Source organism: Biomphalaria glabrata, chromosome 14, assembly GCF_947242115.1.
Source record: "Biomphalaria glabrata chromosome 14, xgBioGlab47.1, whole genome shotgun sequence".
Classification (NCBI taxonomy): domain Eukaryota; kingdom Metazoa; phylum Mollusca; class Gastropoda; family Planorbidae; genus Biomphalaria; species Biomphalaria glabrata.
The window spans coordinates 29820871-29842829 of NC_074724.1; the positions used below are offsets into that span (position 1 = coordinate 29820871).

The following is a 21959-nucleotide window of genomic DNA, read 5'->3' on the forward strand; positions in this document are numbered from 1 at the left end:
AAACTTGCATCTTACACAATTTGAAGATGTTCTGTAATCCACGACTTCCATCCTTCCTGGGCAGGTATAGGCTTATGGTGGAGGACTTGGGGTGTAAGCATCGAAATTTGGTTAGTAATTTTCTAGTCTGTCAATGTCATGTAGGTCGGTGTCAGTCCATTTGATGATACTATATATGTAAAGGAGCACTGGGACGGCCCAGCTGTTTATTGCAGTGATGAGGTTACTGTCAGACAATTTAGTGTTCAGGATTTTATGTATTCTTTGCTTATATTTACCAAGAAAGTCCTCTTTTAATTTCTTATGGTTTATCTTGGCATTCTGGTTTATTCCAAGATATTTATAAAGAGAGGCAGAGTTCAATTCCTCGATGCCTTCAAATGCAATGTTAGTGTTGGCTGCTTTGCCCCTTTTAGCGCTTATGATGCCACACTTATTATTGTTATTATTATTATCGAAATGAATTAATTTTCATTCTCTGGCACTGCCGGAATCGAGCTTCGTTAGAGAGAAACACAATTCAATGTAGTCCCGTTAACAGTGTCCACTGAGAAATTTTCTGATGATGTGGCAGGTCTGCAGAAATGCTTAGGGCTTCGAATGTGTCCATGAGACCAGTTGTCATTGTCCCTTCGTTGGATATATCTACAGGGTAGATAGATTATATATGCCCAACCTGCGATCGCAGCTGTGTATCAAGGATTGACCTCTTTAGTCACACAAGAAGTTGCAAAGGGAAAAGATCGTCTCTCGAGATGTAAAATGCCACAGAGATAGCTTTCATAGTAGCCCAACCTTTAAGCTTAGATTTTAATATTTATTATTATTATCATTATTTTTATTATTTATTATTATCATTGACCAAAACGAGTACCAGCTTGGATCTTTACATACCGACTTTGACTCCACTGACCGGCCTGGTGTTATTAATGAAAAGTAAACATTTGAAAACTAAGATGTGAGAAGAAAATGTAAACAATTTGAAAAATATTACGGGTATAGGGAGCTGGGAGAACGATCGGGTGGGGGCGGGGGGTTGGTTTCGTGCGTGCGCATTTTGTTGACAGGCGATGGCAGATGACGTCATGTGATCTTTTGCTGTGAACGTTATGAGGTCAAAGGTGAGTGTTTTTTTCTCGGAGACTCCGCCCGCGTGCTCGCACGGGCTCCTTACACTCGGGCGCTCATCGGGGCATTAAAAAGTAATATGTTTCGATCATCTCTCCGAGTCATTGACTTGAGGCCACAGTGATCGCGGCGCCCTCGCGAGGCCAACCCCTTAGGGCCTTATGCGGCGTTAAGATAGCAAAGAAAGTTTGTGGAACCATTGGAGCAAGCGTATTTTTTAATCATGATGTCATAGAATTTTTAAACTAGTCAACATAGATATTACAGTCAGTGGCACCTCGAACCCCCAAAACGGGAGTAATTAGCTCGGCGCTCAGCACTATTTGTCCTCAAGGAACGAAATGTTATATTTCATTGATATACAATTTTGTACCAATAGGTCAAAGTGCCAACATTATCATTGATAAATTATGTATTATATTAATTTATAAGCTTATTGAATTTTTCTTTGTACAGCGATTACATTATGTACAGATTTTACTTTATAGAAGTGATTCCCAAAGTGGTCTATATAGAATTCCACGAAGACTTTCAAGGGATCTACGAGCCAAAAATAGTTTGGGAACCTCTGCTTTATAGGTATGATGCTCGAATAGATAATATTTTCTAAATAAAATTATAGCCTTCTCCACTGTCACCAAGGAAAAAAAAAATATTTAAAGAAATTCCAAATGAGGTTCGCAACTCAAGCCAAGATTTGTCTCGATCGTAAAGGAACTTAAGACTGAATTCGGGAAAGGGGGTGGGGCGATAATTCCTTTTAAGCTGTCTGGTTTCACGGAGTCCTAGCAATGTCTCCAATCCTTAACAAACTTCATTTCAGTGTTGTTTGAGGCAAAATATGTAGGTCACAGCTAGAACTGTGAAGCCACTTGAAAAAAAAAAAGTGAGAATCCAGTTTCTGCCTGAGAATGCATCTATCAAATTGTTAATGAAAGCTCTCAATACTGTGATTCTCATTCTTAAACAACCTAGCCACGGCACATGCAATTATTACTTAGGAGGGCGTTTTATCCTAAGAGATGGACTGATGACAAAGTGTGTCCACATTGCACTCAAAGCCAGTCTATGTATGCAGAAGAACATAAGCATAATCTCTTCTTTATTTGCGTAGAACTATCCGTCCAGCGCTGTTCTGAATTCGCTGCAGCTTGGTGTCTCTGTCATGACTATTGTAATATACTTATTGAGCTTAGTGTAGTTGAGGGCGTGGTGGCTGAGTGGTTAAGCGCTCGGCTTCCGAACCTGGGGTCCTGGGTTCGAATCTCTGTGAAGGCTGGGGGATTTTGAATTTCAGGATTTTTCTCTAATGGGTACCTGACTTTAGTTGGTGAAAGTAAAGGCGGTTGGTCGATGTGCTGGCCACATAACACCCTGCTTGCTAACCGTTGGCCATAGAAACAGAAGACCTTAAGATCATCTGCCCCATAGATCGCAAGGTCTGAAAGGGGAAATTTTACTTTTACTATGCACATTTTAGTGACCTCATGAATTTAGGAGTGTGTTTACGTTTTAGAATCAGTAGACTATGGTTGGAACTCTAGGCGACAGCATCGTTAAGCGACAGAACCTCGACTGCGGCCCATTCCGAATTTAAGTTACAATTTAGAGTTAAAGCTGAGTTCCTTTGTCTGTACCAGTCTTCTACAGTGTTTGTCTCATACAAACTCTTAATACAAAGCAGGCGAAATTCACCCGCACTCATCTTCTCATAAAGCTGAAAATCCTTACAGTGGCTTAACAATTTACCAGGATATCTTTGCAGTAGTCAAGGCGGGAGAGTATGAATGCTACACATAGCTTCTTGTCGACTATGTAGTCAAATATGACTGCTGGCTGGCTTGGACATGTTCGCCAGATGGAGGACAATCGCATCCCAAAACTCTACGGGCAACTCGCGTCAGGCTCAAGAAATACTGGTCGCCCCCATGTAATAAAACGATGTATTTAATAAAACGATACCTAAAAACAATGAACATTAATACTGACCATTGGGAAGACATAACCCTAGACCGCACTATGTGGAAAGAGACGGTGACCAAGAAAGCTATGAACAGCGAGAAAACATGGGCCTCAGCTCTGGAAGAACAGCGTGCCATAAGGAAAGTGACCGGCTCCCTCTACCACCAAAGCGAAAGCCACCTTAACCTGCGATATATGTGGACTTGCGCCTCTCCACAGTTACATGAAAAAGTGTTTGGGATGAACCATAGTCGTTCTACGAATGAAGACAGCCAACAACAAAAAAAAAAAAAAGTCAAATATGGTCGCATGTGACCTAATCTACCCAGGTGCAGCTAGAGACCCATAGAAAAATGACGTATGTTCGCGTCAGACGACAGAGTTCCACTGAGATTCGTTTTGATTACTGAGCCCCTCAAGGTAACACGGAAACCTTAGGATAGATACTTAACACACAACCTCGTCCTACACCCCCCCCCCCAAAAAAAAAATAAATAAAAAAAAGATTGAACCAGAACACAAGAGCATGGGAGACAATCTTATCTTATATAATACAGACGTTACTTCAAAAAAGAAGATGATTACGTCCTACGCGTCATGCATTTAGTCATGCAAATTAACCAATGACTTAAATTCTGCCAAGTCACTGGTTTTCCTGGCTAGCTCAGGCAACCCATTCCATGCTCTAATAGCACTAGGGAAGAAGGAGTATTTGTACAAATTTGTCCTATCATATGGGACGAGGAATATGCCTTTATCTTTGTGTCTTTCAGAGTATTTTATTAAATTTTGATTTTGTATTTGAAGATTATGGTTCAGTGTTTTATGTATGATTGCTACTTTACTTTTGAGCCTTCTGTCCTGAAGGCTTTCTAAATTTATTGATTTTACTAAAGGTGTTACTCTAGTCAAATGTGAATATTCGTTTGTTATGAATCTCACTGCTCTATTTTGTGTCTGTTCTAGTTTCTTAATGTTTTCTTGAGTTGAGGGGTCCCAAACAGAGGATGCATATTCTATTATTGGCCTAACCAAGGTTAAATAACATTTTAGTTTTATGTTCTTATTTGATTTATAGAAATTTCTTTTAATAAATCCTAATGCTTTGTTTGACTATAACATTAATCCTGACAGTAATGGTCACAAAGATAGTTATCTTCTTTTTATACTAGCAAAATTGGGAAAAGTCATACAAACATATAAGAAAATACATTACCTCTAAAAAAAAAAAATTTCATGGACGCTGATCTCAAAAAATATATATCTAACGATTTTTCTAAAAATAGTCCATATAATGATAGTACCAATAAATAATTTGACAATTTAGCCGCTGGCCGAATGGTTAACATCGTTTGTTCAAGTAGCTGATTGTCAAAAGGCCGGGTTCAATACCTAGTAAGACTTATATAATCTTTTTAAATAATTATTTATATTTTATTATATTTTCAGTTACATAATGGAGGTATTATCTTAAAAAAAAAAGGATGTTTCACTGTTTTTCTTCTTGTTGGAGGAGTAATACGAAGAAATTATTTGCACCCACGGAACCCTCGCAACTGATAATCTTTCACCACAAGTGGTGATAATCTGAATGACCTCACACTTGTTTTAGTCTACTAAGTGATTAATGATTTTTCCTCTATTTTTTTTTGTTATCTCCCTTTCATCAGTCTAAGAATTACAGATCATCGGATGTCTAGAAGTGACACTCTTGATTTATTGAAGTGCGAAAAGAGACTGAGAACTATTCCGAGTATAGTTATCTTATTATCTCTCCTGTACCCAGCTTTTGTCGACATTCCTAACATCATCTATCATGGTGAGTTAAAAAGTTTGATTTGACAAAACAACAATTTGTACGAAACAAAGAAGAAAGTGTGAAAACTCTGTTACGAAGACAACTGAAGGATACAGTCTTCTACAACTGCAAATACAATATTGTTTCATAGAATATGTCTATCTTTACTGTATGCGCATGCTTGGAGAGAGAGGAAGGCGCGGGTGCAGGCGGGAGAGGGCGGGAGAAGTGTTAGAGATTCGGCTTGCGTGCGTAGTTTCCCGCATGGTTAGGTGACGTAGAGAAATATATATACAGAGAAGACTACTTTTTCTCCCCCCCCCTTTTTTTTTTCTGAGCCGCGCTCTCTGTCGCCGCGAAAGCTACGTGGGGTAACTCTAGTCCGACTTGCAGAAATAAAAGAGTTATCTTTCCATGACTTTTCATCGCGGGTTAGAGAGTCGGCGTGCGTGCGTGGTGTCCCGCATGGTTGGGCGACATAGAGAATCATATATACAAATATTTTTCTTGTTTTAGTTGTTAAATGAAAATTAACAGCACTTTATTTATTTAGATAAGGATATTCTTTAGATCAGAAGCCATATGCTTTGGTGGTAACCTCCTGTCAGCACTTGGGTTCCCTAAAGTAAAAAAAAAAATTGCTTGACTTATTATCTTATATTGGCTTTCACTGACCTGTTAAAATTAATCCTCACACAGCGTCAATATTTCAACAAGCAAAATATAATAAACAATTGTGTTAATTACACGATTCTGCTTGTTCAATGGATAGCTGCCTGGTGCTGTGGTATGCGCTCTGGATTGACGATGAATTATCTTTAAATTTAGGTAATCTGTTTCTGTGGCCAACGGTTAACGAGCAGGGTGTCATGTGGCCAACACAACGACCAACCGCCTTTACTTTTCCCAACTAATGTCAGGTACCCATTAAAGTTGGGTGGACTCAGAGGCGCCCTAAAGATCCCAAATTAAAAAATCCCAGTCTTCACCATAATTCGAACCCGGGACCCCTCGGTTCAGAAGCCAAGCGCTTTACCACTCAGACACCGTGCCTCCAAAGTATGTAAAACAGTTTACAACTTTTCTTGACTAAATTAGCACAGTACCCTATTTGACCTAACCACCGTTCTCTTTGTGTAAGATGGTTTATTTTCATTTATCAACATATTGAGTATCTATATGTAAATGTTAGTGCGTGTATGTTTGCACAAGCTGTGCATGTGTCCGTGAACTGTGCTGACGTGTAGCATGGGTGCCTGCGTGCCTACGTTTTCGCGTCCAGACATTTTACAAAGTCCATCTGCTAATTAATATTTATTGACTATGTAGAGATAAAAATATTCGATTGGCTTTCTCCTATCTGCTGTTTACGGAATTGAAAAATGTAGAAAAGTCGAAATAAAATTGTTTCGAGGCGTCAAAAGAGAACTCCATCAATTAAGCAAATCTAGTGCCCTCCCTTTTACTCTCAATCTTTCTAAGGACATTTATTCTTTTAGCGTCTCTATCTCTCTCCAGTGTGCCTCACCTCTCACCCCACCCCACACAAACACGCACAGACGAAAAAAAAATCCACATAGAAATAAAGAAGTGCTTTTTTAAAAAATTCTTTTCAGTGTTAAATCGTCAAGCGCGCGCGTCGAGTGTCCCCGGCCGATTGCAGTATCGCGTCCACTCCTCGCTTCCTTCCCAGCGTACTTTGCGATTTTTTTTTTGGACATCCGGTTTGAGGGACTGGTGGCTTTTATTTTAGTTTTTTTTTTCTTTCCGTGTTGTTCCTGCAGCGGTCGTCAAAACATTTGCCGATGGGGTCTGACGTCACGGCGACCTGTCCGCGCGAACACCAGCAGAGATGTGAAGGATAGAGGCTTGACTTGATATTAATTTTGAAGTGGACAGAAGCGTCAAACTGAATGTACGTGATATAATACATGTTAACAAACTCTTTGGGCTTCTGATGGCCAAAAGTTGTTTTTATTTCGATTCTTATTCTTTTCTGTATTGTGGGATAGTGCTGAAATTCTACTTCTCAAGAGATTCATTAACCAGAGAAATTAGAAGTACATATTTATAGGGAAAAAAAAATTAAATTAAACGTTCGCGATTAACTCTTTGTACAAACCCCGTATCAAGAGTTATCTTAAACTCAATCTGGTTCCATGTGGTTCGGAATGTGCATCTAAAACACTTGAGGGGGACCGAAAAAAAAAAATAAAAAAAATTGGAAATATTTGCCAAGACTTTCTGGATTGTGTCCCTTTGTGCCGAGAGAATCGCCATAAAGAGTGAGAGATTTATTTTTATTCATTAGGACATCCATCAAAATATTTTGGTAAGTAAAAGAAAGAAAATTATTTTTTTTACTCAATGTACATGTTCTATACTTATGTAAAAGTCATTTCTGTTTTTTTTTTTTAATTACAAAAAAAAAAAAAAAATGCATAATACGGAAAGTCTTTAAATAAAATAAACAATTCTCTTATTTGATATGATTTTTCTCCACAATTGATAATTCCTATATGCATATAAACGAAAAATACAACAAAAAAACATATATAAAAACAAGTTAGATTTCATTAAACAAACTTATTTGTTATAAAAAAGAGTAACTAGTCTAATGCTGTATAAAAATGTAATACAATATGAATAGTTACTAAGCTAATGGTATATATAAAAAAAAAAATTAAGTTAAATTTAATTAAACAAACTTATATAAAAAGAAAAGGAGTAGCTAGTCTAATGCTGTATTAGTGAACTACCTAACTCTCTTGACGTTGAGGTGCCACAGTGCGTCATTATCGTTACGCCTCACCCACCACCAATTTAATACATTTTCCATACAAAACAGAATTAATTTCGATTAATCGATTAACTAATTGGTTAATTTTTTAAATTATTTTGTTTTCAAGTGTTGACATCGAAAAAGAATAACTGCGCACAGTTTCAACCTTATCCGAGATAATAAAGTGGGAAAAATAACATGTACAGGATATTTACCGGACAGACAGACAGACGGAGTGACTTGATATAATCTCGGTAATAAAATGAAATTAACTTACTTCGTTGTTTATAATAGCACAATATCTAAACAATAATTGAAGAAATACACTATTAGATAACATTTCTAATAACCACTTGACTGTGCGCAAGTTATGCTAGATGTTATTACAAAAACACAACTTTAAAAAAAAAATATATAAACCAACAGTACTAAACAAGTAATGCTATAAAACTTTGAAGCAACAATTTTCCCCCAAGCCAATAACTTTAAATATGACCAATGGCGTAGGAACGGTGGGGGAAGGGGGGAGGAAATTTGAAAATCCCTTCGGGCCCCCACTTGAGGGGATCCCCCAATGTGATCCTTTTACATTAAAAATTTAATATTACGCAAAATGCAGGGGCCCTCAAAGAGGTCGAGCCCCCAGCCCCAGGCCCCCCCCCCAAATGGTAGAAAATTCCAAGCTACGCCCCTGGATTTGACCCTGACTTCAAGGTTAATAAAAAAAAAAAGAATGCAGACGTGTACAGGTGTGACTTTAAATTATCTGGTACATAACTTCCTCTCGTCTGCTCTGCTCGTCTGCTGAAATGTTTATTGAAAAAGGCAAAAAAAAAAATTAATAAAAAAAACAAAAAAAAACAAAGTGTATATAGGGGAAAGCACCGCACAATCACCATGATATCTCAGGATGATGCAGTGTTATCTCTTATATATACTTACCACTAATTGATAAACAAATTGGTTCATTTTTTTGATTGACTCATGGGGACTATGAATAACTGTATGCACATTTCATCTTGCTACGAGAATGGGAAGTGAGAGAAAAAAACGTATAAAAGATTAGACCTAGACAGACAGACAAACATAGCGACTTCATATAAGCTTCGTAATTATCAATAATTTTCAAAACTAAATAAATGTCTCAACAAATCTAAAAAATTGTTATTTAATGAGAATGGTTATTGGTGATTTACTGTTTCTCATTCAGTTAAAGCTGCTTATTGATAAAAAAAAAAGAAAAAAAAAACAAATAAATTTCTAAGTCTTTTTTACATAGCTTATTTCAACTCACTCTGTCTGGTAAAAAGTGTGTACTCGTTATTTCTACCATTTCCCATTCTCGGATAAAGCTGAAACTTCGCGCCATTATTCATTAGCATAGACAAGACATGAATCAATTTTCAAAAACTAACCAATTAGACAGATAATAACTGGCAATTTTTTTTTTGGCTTAATAGCAACTAGGGAATATTTCAGTATTCACAGATATGGCTAAATGTGTTGGGTTTAGTCCCCTTAAATATTTGTTAACGTAATTTGTCCCTCATTCACATTCTCCGATCAAGTTGTTTCTTTGAACAATTATTTATTGTATTTAACAAAACATGAATCAATAAACAAAAAAACCCAATTAGTCAATCAATTATTGGTAATTAATTATTTTGTTTGACATCGAATAAGGGAAATAGCTTGAAGATTATTAGTAGATATAGTTTTAAGAACGGAGTTCTTCCCTTTAAAATTCATTTCGCTTGATTTTGTTTTGTTTTGATTATAAGACAAAGGGGGTAAAAAAAAAAAAAAAATCTCTACAGGGGGGAATATTTTCAAACAGATCAAATTCAAACTAAAGATACTCCCGAGAAAAGGCGGGGGGGGGGGAGTAAGGTAGCATCTGTTTTAAAATAATGTTTAATTAGAAACTAACAAGCGCAAACACAGAAGATCATTCAGAGATGGGGGTTTTTAAATAGAGCCACAATGGGCCAAGGTGATAAGGTCAGCGTATGTCACGTGCCCTTACTTTCTGTATAAAAAAACATTGACAATGGAAGTCTTGAAAACAACAAAACTAATTGTGCATCAGAGTTTGAAACTATCCTTCCTCTGTCTAGCTTTATTTTCTATAGATTCCTCTCTCCTCTCCGCTTTTCCATTTATATTACAAACTTTATATCAACTTACTCTTTCTGTCTGTCTGTCTGGTAAAAAGTTTGTACAGGTTATTTCTCCCACATCCAATCTCAGATCAAGCTGAAATTTTGCACAGTTATTTCTTTTACCTGACAACACAAGAATCAATAAAAGAAATAAATCAATTAGCTAATAAACTATGTGTAATAAATTATTTTGTTTGTTATCTCGAATAAAGGAAAGAAAGTGTAATTGACTGAAGTGGTGGTATAATCTAAATTAATACCCTTTATATGTCATCGTCTGAGTCGTAGTGAACACAAACCTAATAGGACGAGACAATAGAAACTATAGATAACAATAGATAACAATAGATACAGTCTTCCATGTTCATAAGCTCTCCACTAGCAGAGTGGTTACCGTGTTGGCTTAAGAAGCCCGAGAAGGCTTGAGTCAAGAATCGTGTTAGTCTAGATCTAATACAAATTTAAGTACAAGACTGACCCAAACTAATTGATATAACAATAATTAATATAGGCTTTGTTTTTTAAAAAAGTATTTTTATTATATTTTCTTGTTCTTCTTTTCATTTCATCTTTAAAATTTAAATGACATCTTCTGTGATCATTGCTGTGATGGACTTAATCTGTACTGAATGATTAAATGATATTGTAACGCATGTAGGGCAAACACTCAGGATCAAGGTGAAGAGATGAGTTGGTGTTTATTTTCTTGACAATTGATGAGAAATTATTACATTATTATTATTTATGTTGCCTCACTTATCTCTAGCCTGCGAGGTTTGGGGGCGCGATGGCTGAGTGGTTAAGCGCTTGGCTTCTAAACGAGGGATCTTTTGTTAGAATCTCTGTAAAGACTGGCATTTTGAATTTCGGGAATTTTAGGGCGCCACTGAGTCCACGCAACTCTACTGGGTACCTGACTTTAGTTGGGAAAAGTAAAGGCGGTTGGTCGTTGTGCTGTCCACATGATACCCTGCTCGTTAACTGTTGGCCACAGAAACAGATGACCTTAACATCATCTGTCCAATAGATGGCAAGGTCTGAAAGGGGAAGTTTGCTTTCAGCGGGGTTCACTGTCGCCGCCACTGCCTTCCACTAACATACAAGGTTTACTGTTGCGGTCTTTCGTTCCTACAGGGTTCACTATTTTGCCACTAACACAGGTTACATTACATGTGGCTCTCTACCTTCTTGTTGTTATAGGTTTACTTTCATCGGGGATTTCCTTTTGAGCGACGCGACTTTAAATAGAACTTTATTTGGACGGAAGTAGAATGATGGGATATCACGACGGTTAGTTAACGAACTCTTACTCTTATGGCGTAGCAAGACGTGAACTTATTAGGACTGTTGACATATGGACTGCGCCCCTTCATTTTATGGATTAAATTAAATTTTCAAGCTCTAGAAGTCTTTTCAAGCTATATCATTAATATGTATGTGTGTTCGAACCGCAATCCAGACTGTGAGTTGATAATAATTATTTAGACTAGTTCTAAATCTACTAGAGTCTAAATCATTCAAGAGTCAAGAATCAAGTAATCGGACGCCACGATGTGAGCACCATATAGGCCTACTTCAGTATGGGAGCAGATTTATATATATAGCATATAAATAGAATTTAAGACTTTACTATCATAAAACATGTTGCACATTAAAATGTTCACAGTTATTTTATTTCTTCATGATTCTGTCACGATTAGACCAAATAGATGTAACGCTCTATAATTAAATCACAAGACACAAAGATATCGGCACATTCCTCGTTCCATATACTAAGATAAATTAGTACAAAAGCACTATTTTCCCTAGTGCTATTAGAGCATTGAATGGGTTGCCTGAGTCAGTCATGAAAACCAATTTCTTGGCAGAATTTAAGTCATTGGTTAACATGCATGACTAGATGCATGTGGCGTAGGACGTAATCCACATAACGTAGTTGGAGGCGCGCTGGATGAGCGGTAAAGCACTTGGCTTCCGAACCGGGGGTTACGGGTTCGAATCCTAGTGAAGACTGGGATTTTAAATTTCGAGTAAAGCCGCTTGGTTGTTGTGCTGGCCACGTGACACCCTTGTTAACCGTGTTCCATAGAAACAGGAGACCTTTACATCATCTGCCCTTTAGACCACAATGTCTGAAAGGGAACTACTACCACTTACAGACTTACAGAGTAGTGACAATAAAAGCAAAATAACGCTTCCAGGCCTTGCGATCTCGATCTATTGGGGGGGGGGGAGTTAATGATGTATAGCTCATTGTTTCTACGGCTAATAAGGTTTTTAAGTGGTCAGCTAATAGAGCAACCCATTTCCTTTCCCCCAAAGTATGTCGCGTACCCAGTAGAGTTGGGAGGACTCATAGACATCACGAAGTTCGAAACCCAAGTCTTTACCGGGATCCGAACTTGAGACCTTCGTTACGAAAGCCAAGCGCTTTACCACTCAGCCACCCCCCCTTTCCCAAAACAATACAGCATACTACTTATCTATAAGACTTAAGCAGTTGTAGTCTGTACCTCACTTAATTAGTGGACATGTGATATCCGAGGGGAAAAAAAAGCAGCAAATAATCATCAATGCAAGCGGAGACAAATCCATGTTGGACAACATGCTTGAAATGTAATCACATGGAAATAGACACAAAAAACAATGCCAACAATGCACACACACACACACTCACACACACACACACTCACACACTCACTCACTCACTCACACTCACACACACACACAAATACCTCGTAGGAGCTTAGCTTGAAGTATTTCCCAATGCTAAATCTGATGCTCTTAAACCACAGAGAGAATAAAACAGAACAGAATGAATTCACGAACATTGAGTGTTTACATTACATGCAAATGGGATCAGTTGTATCTCTTTAGGTATAATGATGGGGTATAGGGTTAGGGACAAATAGTGCTGGACGAGAATTGGGATCGGGAAAAAAAAATATTCAAATAAAAAGGAGTCTCAAATCGTAGAGTCAAAAATAGTATTTATAGGGGGACTCTGCACTCTAGGTGTAGATATCTTTCTTTTTAATGAACGAAAGAAAGAAAAAGTTTATTTTAACCAAGTATTAAAACAAATAAATTCAACAGTTATGAAATAACGTCTGGAGAGATTATATGTTTTGATGTTTTACTAAGCTATTTCACGTGGGCCGTTGTGGCCAAGTGGTAAAGTAGAATGGTCTAGAGTTCAAATCCAGGTAAAGACTGGGAATTGCCAGATTCCTAGGACTCACCAGAGTCCACTCAACTCTTATCTTATCTTATATAATACAGATGTTACTTCAAAAAAGAAGATGATTACGTCCTACGCGTCATGCATCTAGTCATGCATTTTAACCATTGACTTAAATTTTGCAAAGTCACTGGTTTTCCTGGCTGGCTTAGGCGACTCATTCTATGTTCTAATAGCACTAGGGAAGAAAAAGTATTTGTACAAATTAGTCCAAGCATATGGGACGAGGAATGTGCCTTTATCTTTGTTTCTTTCTGAGTATTTTATTAGATTTTGTTTTTGTATTTGAAGATTATGGTTCAGTGTTTTATGTAGGCCTATAATTGCTACTTTACTTTTAAGTCTTCTCTCCTGAAGGCTTTCTAAATTGAGTGATGGGTACGCAATATACTTTGGAGAAGTAAAGGAGATCGGTCGTTGTGCTGGTCACATGACACCCTTGCACACTATCGGACTTAGAAACAGATAAGCTTGACGTCATCTGCCCTCTTGTAGAAGACGATCTGATGATAAGTGGGAGTCTTGAATGCTAAAATTACATTTTGGGTACAAACTTAATTTGTCCCAACCACCTATACTCGCAACTTAAGACTTTGTCACAACCACCTATGCTCGCAACTTAAGACTTTGTCCCAACCACCTATGCTCGCAACTTAAGACTTTGTCCCAACCACCTATACTCGCAACTTAAGACTTTGTCCCAACCATCTATACTCGCAATACATTGTCCAGGTACTTCCCATTCAGTATATCTCTTGTTGGTGTATTTCTTACCTTGCCCCATGTCTCCAATGATACCTCATTATGTTTCTACCTCTCGTCATCATGACCTAACTCACCTTAAATCTCCCGGTACCTCTCAATGCTGGCTAATGCAGAACTTAAACTTCGCGCTTCATTAACTCCTGGTCTGCTTGATTTCCTCCATAAGCTGGTTCCGCCAGAGTCCAGGGTTCCTCTTATGTCTCACACCCATGTAGACGTCCTGTACACACCAGGCTAAATATTTGATTAGTTGATGTCCGGTCTTCTATATTTCAGACGTTGACAATATTCAGAGGTCCTGTGCTCTTAATGTCAAAAGAGGACAAAATTAAGAAGTCCTATATGTGCTCCTCATTTCAAAAGAAGACAATACTTAGTTGTCCTATCTGTGCTATTTATTTCAGAAGGCAATATTAACAAGTCCTATATGTGCTTTTTATTTCAGAAGAATACAATATTTGTAAATGTTTGTTTGTTTGTAAAATGTTTTACATGTTTTGGATGTTCCTTCAGAATCTATATATATATAATTCGCTTCATGGCTCAAGAGTTTGGACACCAATTAATGGAAAGATCACTCTTTTATTTATGCAAGTCGGACGGACTAGAGCTACCCCACGTAATTTTAGAGGCGAAAAAAAAAAAGGGGGGGGGGGAGTAGTATTCACCCGTCACTAAATAGCTGGGCTGGACTTAAACATTGTGGGGCCCAATGCGAAACGGATTTCGCGGGGGCCAGTTTGGGTAGGGATACGGATAATAAGTGAAAATTAAGAGTTTGTATTAGAAAATATTTTCGTCTTTGCATTTTATTCATTCTTTACTACGCACAGAATTACTACATGAGCCTTGCGTGTAGCGAAGTCATACAGTATATCATAAGAATTCTGTTTCCTACATAGCTCTCGCTCAATAGCAAGAATTACCAAATGTTTCAACCTGTCTTTGAGAATTGTTGACCTCAAGTAATTCTTCATTAGTTTGATGCGCGAGAAGCTTCTTTCACTAGATTCCACAATTACGGGTATTATCGCGCGTAGGATTGGCGTTTTCCATACTGTATGACACTTTAAAATTACAATTTTTGTCTATATATTTCAGGAGATTTGTATGAGTTTTCAAAAGATTTTAATAATTTCAGGATATTTCCAGGACTTTTTCGTATATTTTGCAATTTCAGGATATTTCCAGCAAATTGCAGGAGCTCCTGGTAAATCAGGAGGCCACAGGAAATCTGTTATGAGTTACAAAATGGTTTAATTAAATAATTTATATACCTAAAATAAGCGCGGGTCCTATGAAAGTGCGGGGTCCACTGCTGACGCATAGGTTGCAGTGGCTTAAGACCGGCCCTGCAAAATAGTGGCATATGCTACGCCTCCGTTCGACTAGTTGAAGATAATTTACTTCCTAGTCCAAACCTCCCGCAGGACGACGGGGGATGGGAGCGGGAAGGGCTTGAACCTGGGGACCATCAACTAGTCCGAGAGACAGTCAAGCGAGCATACCTCACGACCAGACAGCAGCCCAGTTCTATATGTGTTCTTTATTTCAGAAGACAAAATTTAGAAGTCCTAACTGTGCTCTATACTTCATGAGACGACAATATTTAGACGTCCTATCTGTGCTCTATACTTCATGAGACGACAATATTTAGACGTCCTATCTGTGCTCTATACTTCAAGAGACGACAATATTTATACGTCCTATCTGTGCTCTATACTTCAAGAGACGACAATATTTAGACGTCCTAACTGTGCTCTATACTTCATGAGACGACAATATTTAGACGTCCTATCTGTGCTCTATACTTCATGAGACGACAATATTTAGACGTCCTATCTGTGCTCTATACTTCAAGAGACGACAATATTTATACGTCCTATCTGTGCTCTATACTTCAAGAGACGACAATATTTAGACGTCCTATCTGTGCTCTATACTTCAAGAGACGACAATATTTAGACGTCCTATCTGTGCTCTATACTTCAAGAGACGACAATATTTAGAAGTCCTATCTGTGCTCTTAATATAAGAATTCTTTATTGATCCTATTAGAAAACGCGTTATGACAGCATGCACTAATTACATAAAAAAATATTTAATTGAAAAACACACACACACAAACACACATACAACAACATCACACACACACACAGATTCATTAAGTGAACAACACCAAGAAAATCAAGACACCATTTAGAAGTCATGCGTTTTGTTTTCTAGACAAAGAAATCGTTCGATTAGAAAACAACAACAACACATTTTAGATGAAGAGTTCCTGCCGTGTTCCCTGCAGAGTTCCTGTCGAGTTCCCTGTCGAGTTCCCTGCATGTACTGTAAGAAGTTTTACATTCCAAATCATCAACATCTCCCACCGTCCTGAGAACAGTTTAAGAAGTCATACAAATTGAAAATAATTCCTACATACAAAAACCTATTATAATGCTATAAAAATAAAATAATAAATGGAATTATTACATGTCCCTTAATTGTCCGCAGGTCATCGAAATTGACTTTAAAAAAAAAAAAAAAGAGAAAGAAAATCATTGACTAAAAGTGAATCAATGAATGATTAATTAATCCAATCACTAAACAGACACTTTTCTTGTACACCACTTGTAAAAGGATCTAGGTTACCTTTGTGAAATCTCATATCGTTTCGCAAAGCTTATATCAACTCTCTCTGTCTGTCTGGTACAAATGTTTGAACACGTTATTTCTCCCACTTCCCATTCTCGGATCAAGTTGAAACTTTACACGATTATTAATTGTTCCTAACAAAAGATGAATCAATAAAAAATTAACCATTTAATTGTTTAATTAGTGGTAATTATTCCATTTTGTTTCTCAGCAAAAGGAAATAAATCTTACAATATTGAGATGTTTGTCTTTAAATGTGCAGTTCTTCCAATTAGATACGACCTTTAAAATTTTTTTTTGTTTTTTATATTTCTCTTGTTCCTTTGAAGTACTATTCGTAGAAACAAAACACTACAAATCACGTGACATGGTAATAACATCTGGGTAGAGTAAGGAAGGCGTTAGATGCTGACTTTTTATCTCAGTTAATGCTGCCCGCCTCCCTTCTCTTTTTTTTTTTGTTTTCTTTCTGCCATCCTCCATCACTCTTATGATAGGTCGCTCCTGTCCACTGCCTGGACAAGCGTAAGATGTAAGACGATTATCATTGCAGCGCTTTAAGTAATTCCACCATGCAATGACACAGTCGGACACACGGGCAAAGGCAACACACTACATCTCGAGTACAGTCCTGAATCTTTAGGTGTGTTGAGCGAAATAGTGAATTAGTCTACTCTCTCTCTCTCTCTCTCTCTCTCTCTCTCTCTCTCTCTCTATATATATATATATATATATATATATATATATATATATATATATATATATATATATACACACACACAGAGTATCCTCTACACACACAGTCTACTCTAAACACAGTCTCCTCTACACACATACAGACAGTATCCTCTACAAACACAGTCTTCTCTAAACACACAGTCTCCTCTACACACAGAGACTACTCTACACACACACACACACAGTCTCATCTACACGCACACAATCTATCTTACGATACTTTGGCAATAATTAATAATAATAATAATAATAATAATTTTATTTATAAAGCGCTGTTAACAAACAAAATGTAGGCTCAAGGCGCTGTAACAACATTACAAACATAAACACGACTGCTAAGATAACAGTTAATCTAAAAAAGTTTTAAACAAGTAGGTCTTAATGTTCTTCTTAAAAGTGGTATAGCATGTTGTCTGTCTGAGATCAATGGGGAGTGAGTTCCAAACCTTTGGTCCGTGAACTGAAAAAGCACGCAGACCGTAGCTTTTGAGGGAGAAACGTGGCACTACTAAAAGCGTTGAGTCCATTGAGCGCAGGGTTCTCTGGGGGACATATGGAGTAATCAGTTCGCTAAGGTACAAGGGCATCTCATTGTTATATATACACTGATGACAAAGTGTGGCGACCTTGTAATCGATTCTCGCTTTCACGGGAAGCCAATGGAGCGTGCGCAAGAGCGTAGTAGCAGAATCTTGTCTAGTTTTTTTAAGGACTATTCGAGCGGCGTTGTTCTGTATACGTTGCAGCTTGGCTATTTTGTCATCAGGTATACCTGCTAGCACGGCGTTGCAGTAGTCAAGGCGGGAGAGTATGAATGCCACAGCTAGCGTTTTTGTTGACTCCGTTGTTAAATATGGTCGGATCTGGCCTAATCTGCGCAGCTGCAGATAAAGACCTTTGCAGAGCTGATTTATGTGTGGGTCGAAAGATAGTGTTGAGTCGAAGAAAACTCCAAGATTCCGCACTACATGGACAAAAGGAACATGGCAGTTCGTGATAAAGAGAGAATCTGTGCTTTCAACTTTTGAGACATTGTTCCTAGTGCCAATCTTAATTATTTCTGTCTTGTCTTCGTTCATCTTGAGTTTATTTTCAACCATCCAATCGCTCACCCTTGCAACGGTACTACTGATTTTCTCTGCCAGATGCGACACCTCTGAGGGTACTGATGAATCGTATAACTGTGAGTCATCGGCAAAGAAATGGTATAAGATGCCGGTTGGCCGTATGACACCGCTGAGTGGATATGTGTACATAGTGAACAGTACTGGGCCTAGAACTGATCCTTGGGGTACTCATAATTTCATGGTCTAGCGTATCAAAGGCTGCGGACAAGTCCAGCATAGAAAGAATTGATATGTGGCCTTTGTCGGAATTGTGAAGTAAGTCGTTTAGTACCCTGACCACTGCTGTCTCTGTGCTACGGCACTTCCTATATGCAGATTGAAATTCTTCCAAGAGACAGTACTGTTCAAGATGAGAAAGAATTTGCACTAACACGATGCGCTCCAGAAGCTTTGACAGGAAGGGAAGATTTGAAACCGGGCGATAGTTTTTTAGACATTCCGGGTCAAGACTGGATTTCTTTAATAAGGGCCTGACAAGTGCATGCTTAAATTGCTGTGGTACAATGCCTGAAGTCAGTGAAGAGTTCACAATGTTGGTAATTGTAGGTACAAGCTCATCTAAACATTCAAGGAGCAAGGAGGTTGGAATGGGATCAAGGTCACATGACTTATTTGGCATCTTCAAAATAGTACTTTTGACATAATCTTCAGATACACGCTGAAACTCGCAAAAAGGAGTATTTTGAAAAATTGGAGAGTGGTCAAGCTGTGATGAGAGGGATGGCATGTCATTTCTAATCTGCTCAATCTTCCCAATGAAGAATCTATTGAAGGAATCAGGAAGTTCAGATAATGGGATAGATGACGGCAAACGTTCGTTATTTGCTCCCCCTAACATTTCAGCGGTGATCCTGAATAGCTCCTTTGAAGAATCAGAATGTGGGTGTATGAAAAGGCAATAAATAAGTATAATGTATGAATGGGGATACAGATGAAAAGCGACAGTCTAGGATCAAGTCAATAACTGTGTTTAGAAAATAGACAATAAGTGTGTGTTTAGAAAATAGACAATAAGTGTGTTTTTAGAAAATAGACAATAAGTGTGTGTTTAGAAAATAGACAATAAGTGTTTGTTTAGAAAATAGACAATAATTGTGTGTTTAGAAAATAGACAATAAGTGTGTGTTTAGAAAATAGACAATAAGTGTGTTTAGAAAATAGACAATAAGTGTGTGTTTAGAAAATAGACAATAAGTGTGTGTTTAGAAAATAGACAATAAGTGTGTGTTTGGATACAAACAATACGCGACTGTTTAGGATAGAGACGGGATTATGAGCATTGTGATTTTTAGCACGCCCCTGAGTCTACCCAACGGCGGTGGCATAATGTGTACCTGGCATTAGTTGGGGAAAGTAAATAGGGTTGATCGTCGTGCTGGCCACATGATACTCTCGTTAATCTTAGGCCATAGAAACACTTTTACTTTTACATTATCTGCCCTATAGATATCAGGTCTGAAAGGTGAGCTTATATTTGTATTTAGGATTAAGACAATAATTATGTGTTTAGATTAAAACAATAATTGTGTTTTTAGGATAAAACAATAGTGTTGTGTTTAGGATACAGAGTATAATCAATACAAACATTAGGCCACTGTTTAGGCTCAAAACAATAATTGTTTTAAGGCTCAAAATAATAATTGTGTGTTTAGGCTCAAGACAATAATTGTGGGTTTAGGCTCAAAACAATAATTGTGTGTTTAGGCTACAAACAATAATTGTGTGTTTAGGCTCAAGACAATAATTGTGGGTTTGGGCACAAACCAATAATTTTGTGATTAGGCTCAAGACAATAATTGTCGGTTTAGGCTCAAACCAATAATTGTGTGTTTAAGCTCAAAACAATAATTGTGTGTTTAGGCTCAAAACAATAATTGTGTGTTTAGGCTCAAAACAATAATTGTGCGTTTAGGCTCAAGACAATAATTGTGCGTTTAGGCTCAAGACAATAATTGTGGGTTTAGGATAAATGTGTGTTAAACATGAAGTAAACCAAATAGACTTTGTTAAATTCTAATACCTTATTAAGTCTAGGATATATACTTAAGACCTAGTTGGAGAACGATTTAAGTCATTGGTTAATATGCATGACGCGTAGGACGTAATCATTTTCTTTTTTGAAATAACGTCTGTATTATATAAGATAAGAAGAAGATAAGAAAAAGAAATGTATTGAATATGAAACTATTATGTGTGTATAGGGAACAAAGAAATAGTGTGCAAGAGAAAGGAAAAATTGGAATAGTGAACGAGTGGCAACATTTGGTAACATAAGAATAATAATCTGAAGGGAAGATAAAAAAGTAATTATTGGTTTAAAAGAGAGTTAGAATATATATGAATAAAAGAGTGAGGGAGGTACGTAGGAAATGAGAGAACGTGAGATTCAGAGAAGGAAATAAAAGAAAGTGGTCGAGAAGGAGGAGAAGAAATAAGGAGGCGAGGTGGGTGAGTGGTGTAGCGCTTAGTTTCCGAACCGAGAATCCCGGTGAAGACTGGGATTTTCACTTTTGAGATCTTCAGGGTACTTCTGAGTCCACCCAGCTTTTCAGGATCTTTAAAGAACCCAGCACACTTACTTGACAATAGTTGGGGAAAAGTAAAGGCGGTTGGTCGTTGTGCTGGCTACATGACACCCTCGTTAACCGTTGGCCGTAGAAACGACCTTTACATCACCTGCCTCATATATCGCCTGGTCCAAAAGGGGAACTTGATTTACTGTGTAGAGGGATGGAGAGAAAGGGTAAGAAGAAAGAGTGGAAAGGAAGAAGGAATAAAGAGAGAGAGAGAGAGAGAGGATTGAGGGAGGAAGGAATAAAGAGAGAGGGAGAGAGAGAGAGGGGGGATAGAGGGAGGAAGGAATAAAGAGAGAGGAAGAGAGAGAGAGGGGGGATAGAGGGAGGAAGGAATAAAGAGAGGGAGAGAGCGAGGGGGGATAGAGGGAGGAAGGAATAAAGAGAGAGAGAGAGAGAGAGAGATGAAGGGAGGATGGAAGAAAGAGGGACAGAAAAGCTACCAACGTTTTAGTATACTAAAGAGAAAGGGGTGGTGAAGATAATGTCAAGATATATTGAGAGGTATTCGGGTGTTATTTAAGAGTGTGTGAATGAGTTGAGGGGGGGGGGGAGGGGAGCTGGCATGCCACGAAATGAGAAATGCAATAAAAGACTTGACAGAACTAGAGAGAGAAAAGAAATGATAGAGATGTGCCGACAAAGGGAGAGAGCCCTCCTCCCCCCCCCCCCCCCAAAAAAAAAAAAAAAATCACGGAGAGAATGTGATAGACGAGGAGAAGAAAAAAAAAAAGAAAGAGAACAGAGCTAGAGAGATAGAATTGGCGAAAGTTAAGAGAATGAGAGAAAGAGAAGAGATAGAGGGCGGAAGAGAATGTGAAAGAGAGACACAAGGGCTAAATTTAAAGAACAAAAAAAAAAAGAGGTCGAGAGAGAACTAAGAATGGTAAAATTTAAAAGAGGTGATAAAAGTGTCTGGGAGAGAAAGAGAGGTAAAGAGGTAAAGAACTATAAAAGACATTGTGACAGAAGGAAAGAAAGAAAGAAACAGAGAGAGAGAGAAAGAGGATAGAAACTAGAAACATGAACCCTCAATGGAC

The 21959-nt window shown here is 37.8% G+C and overlaps 1 protein-coding gene across 1 annotated transcript in view; it reads left to right on the forward strand.

The window, feature by feature from the left end:
• The first annotated feature begins 6996 nt into the window (after positions 1-6996).
• Positions 6997-21959, forward strand: part of LOC106071282 (uncharacterized) — a 162627-nt gene continuing 147664 nt past the window's right edge. Inside the window, exon 1 of the mRNA XM_056010359.1 lies at positions 6997-7220. The gene's annotated coding sequence lies outside the window, so the exon portion shown is untranslated. The remainder of the gene's footprint in view (positions 7221-21959) is intronic.